The sequence below is a fragment of the Triticum aestivum genome, chromosome 5D (assembly GCF_018294505.1).
Source record: "Triticum aestivum cultivar Chinese Spring chromosome 5D, IWGSC CS RefSeq v2.1, whole genome shotgun sequence".
NCBI classification, from domain to species: Eukaryota; Viridiplantae; Streptophyta; class Magnoliopsida; order Poales; family Poaceae; genus Triticum; species Triticum aestivum.
The window spans coordinates 439,895,009-439,899,971 of NC_057808.1; the positions used below are offsets into that span (position 1 = coordinate 439,895,009).

Sequence of the window (4,963 nt, forward strand, 5' to 3'; positions counted from 1 at the left end):
CTGTGAGGCGGAAGATCCATAGCATACAGGTGAGTCAGTAGGTGCTCATTTTATCTTTCTTCTTATGTTCCAATTTTATTGTTCTTTTCTGCATTAGAGTAGAATGAATATTTGTATTACCATCTCTTCTTATAGTTGTAAATCCTGTGCATCAGTTGGGGTAAGCTTCTCAAATGCCTAACACCAATTAGTCTTCTAAAACTGAAGCATAGACAAAATTCAGTTAATGATCGAAGTTTCTTTTTAAGCGGTACACTATATATTGCTAACCGAGGGAACTTCTATTTGTGTTGCTTGTTTTTTCTAACAATCACTTGAGTGTGTTGTTTGCATTTTTTCAACCATCCATCGCTGAACCTACAAGAGCCTGGTACCAATCATACTACTTGGAGAACCTAAGAAAGTTGTTTCTTCTGTCTCCACTAGAAACCGGAAATGAGAACACCATCTCTGAGTAACTGAACCAAGTGACTGAAAATTTATGTTATATGGTACAACCTCACGAGAGAATTATTTCTGTACACGTAGAACACAGTTACATTTCTGAAGGCTTGGAAATCACACAACTTGCCTTGGACGCTTATTGACTTATAGTATTATAAACTGTCATTGTAAAGGTGGTTGTCTCTTTACCGAATTGCTCCTCAATTTTGTAGATTCGAGCAGTTTTTTATGCTCATAGGACTACTAGAGAAGATTTACATGTAGCCTGAGAAGAAGACCGATGAAGATCTTGATTGTATCAGGCATTCAGGCTATGATTTGGAGAGGTGGCTCTTTATTTTATTTGCCTGTGCCACTGGATGTGTACATGTACTTTACTCTGAATGTATGCATCATCTAATTTTGACTCAATCTAGGCAGGAAGAAAATGTATCCAACCAAAGGGAACATCATATTTTGTTAGTTGCCAATGTATGATACCTAAGCCTGAACACTAACCTAAGGTTCATGTTTCTCCTTATTAGCTTATTTTAAGAGGAACCGGGCATGTTTGCTTCTGTCTTTCTTTATTGGCTAACAAGCAAAATAAATACAGCAAGATCAGTCTGGAATCTGAAATATATATATATATATATATATATATATATATATATATATATATATATATATATATGTATGTATGTATGTATGTATGTATGTATCTTGAACTCTTCTTCTTGCAGCGGATGCGTTGGATATGCCATTCCTCAATGTGTACCTGGATTCTCTTTGGGCATCTAATTTTTGGGCAGGTGTTATTCTAGCAGCCCGCTTCGCTTTGGTCTTCAGATTAAGCAATTCTCTGCATTCAAGGGAAAGGTCAATAGCTGCTCTCCAAAGGTATGCCAAATTAATATGTTGTCTTGTCACCATACCTTTCGATTATCTGGATGCAAATAAAAGTAGAAAAATCTTCTGAAGTATCCTAGAAGAAGCTCTCAGTTCTAATGAAACCCTTCAATTTAAACTAGGATATGACTTGCCATCTGTTGTAAAAGTGGACATAATGTTGACTCAAAATCGTGTTTGTGAAAGACCAACTGATTTCTTATATTTCATTCGAGTAATTTCGACTGTACAATGACACATTAGCCATAAGTCATAACACATCTAGAATTCATGTACTGAATGCAATCGTGAAACCTGAACCTTGATGTTGTATTAGATCTATGATTATCCTGTTTATACAAACTTTTATTGGTGCAGCCAACGCGGTCTGTATTCATCTGCTGAATCAGGTTGGCCACGACGAGGAGACGGACACGACCGCGTCGTCCCATCGACCTCCGGGGCCTTTGATATCTCAGGTTAGCTCGAAATGTTATGTTTCTTCTTAGGTTATAATATATTAATATTTGCCGATTCTTCACTAGATTCCTCGGTTCTTGCAGGGTGTGTGTCATGTTATGTTGGGTTTCCTGTGATTTCGGTGCGGGTAGCTACATAGCGTCCGTGGGCCATGCGTGTGACATGCATGCTAGGTAATCTTGACTCCGGTGCGACGGTGCTGGAACCGCCTCCGCTGGTTACGACCGCCGTGGCTATGCTTGAAGGCAGAATCACCACGATGACTGTAGTTGCCGCACTCAGATCAGAACGGCAGCCACGGTATATGATCAAGCCTTTACTGTCGTCCTCTGAATTTGGGATCACGTGCATCTGCAAGAGAAAGAGCATGAGAGCCTAAGAGGGTAGTACCACGTTACGAACAAGTTGATTTTTATCCATGGAATTGATCTGATGCGAAGCTGATGCCACATAAAAGGTTAACTGAGTTCTTATCTCCAATATGTCATGATGTTACAGTTCAATTATTTTCACCTCTCTAGCTACTATGCACGGAAGGTGTTTGCTAATTTGCACAATGATATTTTCTGGTAAAATACGCTAATATTACCTTCATTTTTTCACATTTTAGTGATGTCCTCTTATTAATCCCTTCTATAATCAAATCTGATATGTATTTGTTCATCTAGGCATCTAGCTGCAGGTGGAATAACAAGATTCAGTGTGTGCAACGACAACAATAAATAACATGTCATTAGGGAGACTTCTGACAATTGAACCCTGCATTTTTTTGGCATTAGTACAACTGTTCTACTGCATTATTCAACTATGCGCGATGAAGCTGATATAGGGTGTGGACTAGACAATTTATTCAGTTTTCTTCAAGAAGGTATGCAGATTGGGCATCAAAGTAGACGACAAAGGATGCTGCACCTTACAACTTAAAAATTGAAAGATACTTTCTATTTTATATTGATGTGATCGCCAGCGAGAACAAATTTTTGACTGAATTTGTTTCATTAAAGTGAAGTTGTTCGGACTTTTCTTTGAATGTTTCTTTTAGTTGCGTAAAAAAGCATTGTGGGTAATGTTTTTTGAGCTGATTATGAGTAATGTTTGGTTCCATGCAGGACCAAGGAATGAACACGAAGCAAATTATAACTCTCAGGTTCATGGTTTAGGAGCAGGAAAGAACACTTCCAATTGTGTAGATGGGTCATCAGTAGCATTTCTCTAATTATTCTTATAGAGACTGATTTGGATTGTTGAAGGAAAGGATCTCAATTCTCAATAGCAAACTGCACTGGGACATCTTGGACCTATTCTCCACATTTCTGAGCTAGGTTAGTTGGACAGCATGTCATGGGGGGAAACCATTTCTTCCTTCCAATCCGTGGGCTAAATTTGTTATCACCATATGTTTTAAATTTTGTGTCATCCTTGAACTTTTGAGGAATTGTTAGATATGTTGGTGAGCGGGCAGGCGGTGCTAGACATGGCAGGGCAAGAGAGCACGAGGGAGAATGTCGAAGGGGGCAACATAAATGAGAGTTCACCGTTATGCTCATGTGGTCAGAACCTAGAGCATGGATACAAGACCTCCATCGTCGTGTATGGACATCAGAGCAGAGGAGAAGTGATGATGGACATCAGACCAGTGAAGACAGTGAGCATGGGCTCCTAGACGATACTTATCATATCATATTCTCAGTATATAGTCAAAAACTGTATGCCACATATACGTTGTGAATTACTACGATATTTGATCAATGAATTTATTTCTAAAAAAATATGTGGCAACACACGGCATTCAACTATAACTTTCAACTTCAAGGGTGAACTTGTGGGTTTAGTCTTTATTTAAGCAATTAATGGGCAAAATAACCATCTCTCTATCTAACCAATTGATCAGTGAATTGGATAAGTCGATCAAGAGTAAAAAATGGTATCAGGTAATAACTGCATAAATTAATCACATGACAAGTATAACTACACGAACATTGGCAAGGCACATGCAGCCGACTATATAGATCATATTGGCAAACAGACTAAGCTAAATTCTTGAGGAATTCGACATAGGTCTTGCAAATTAAACAACAAAAAAAGTGCGCAAACCACAAAGGTGCAGTAGTCATATCATACATCTCTAACAGAAGTGTCGAACTGCAGTTACATTATATTATAGCTGAAGATGGAGTGGGTTCTGTACTTGTATATACATGTATTGACCAATATGTATATCAAAATCTTCTAGAAGATCCACATTGAAGAAGATTTTTCCCTGTATGATCATATTGTTTTCACTTCCTTCACCAACAAGGCAAAGAACTAAACAGAAAACAATCACTGATCTGCCATTACCTGTGAGAAAGAATTGGTTTGTAAAGGGAACAAACTCGCCTGTGAATAGGATATCTACTAGGACGATGAGGTCGCAACCTTCTTGGTGGATTCCTCGAGAAATATGACAACATCCACCATCTGATCAAACATAGGCCCCACACTATCACCATTTGATTCCGAATGCCCGAGTCAGTCCAAGTACCTAAACTAGAGGGAGCAACTGAACAAGAGTCTTCCCAAAGCCAATGCGGGAGCCAAGCACGCCACTGGTGCCGGCGAGCACATGAGGCACACCGACAACGCACCGCATCTTGGCCGGCTTAGAGATGCCCACCTCTCGTGTCACGGTCAGCACCTCATCCTCTAGCCGGCCCTCCACCGAGTACATCAAACTTTACATGACGCATTGCTCCCGCGCCTCCCCATACACTAGCGCGGGAGGGACGTGAGCTGGTTGAAACAATCCAAGCCGAAGGAGGACATCTGCATCTATGCCGACACCACGGTGGGTGGGGGGGGGGGGGGGGGTTGTTGGCTGCGTGGGGGAGAACATCTTCATTTCCCTAATATGTTGAGAGAGTAAAAAAACTCATCGAGATACATACACTTCAAGCGAAGTGCATTTTTGTTAATTGCAGAATTTTATGTCACCGTCTTTTTTATACACGCTGAACTCATGCAGTGTGTTTATATATGGGACCAGAAAATATGTATTAGAAGGACTGAAATTTATAGCAATACAACTATAAGTCGCATGCAACATCCATATGATGAATTACAGTTTATTTGGATGATACTATCTCTCTATATATAATTATTTTGGCCCGTGGCAACGCACGGGCATTATACT

At 39.8% G+C, this 4,963-nt stretch overlaps 1 long non-coding RNA gene across 2 annotated transcripts; it reads left to right on the plus strand.

Moving 5' to 3' along the window:
- Nucleotides 1-1,692: 1,692 nt before the first annotated feature.
- Nucleotides 1,693-3,252, plus strand: LOC123125361 (uncharacterized). 2 transcript variants are annotated; one of them, XR_006461387.1, is made up of 4 exons: nucleotides 1,693-1,790; nucleotides 1,875-2,248; nucleotides 2,901-3,113; nucleotides 3,234-3,252. It is a non-coding gene; the product is annotated as an uncharacterized lncRNA (long non-coding RNA). The 2 variants fall into 2 exon arrangements; XR_006461388.1 differs by having other exon boundaries at nucleotides 1,875-2,659; nucleotides 3,234-3,250.
- Nucleotides 3,253-4,963: the final 1,711 nt, after the last annotated feature.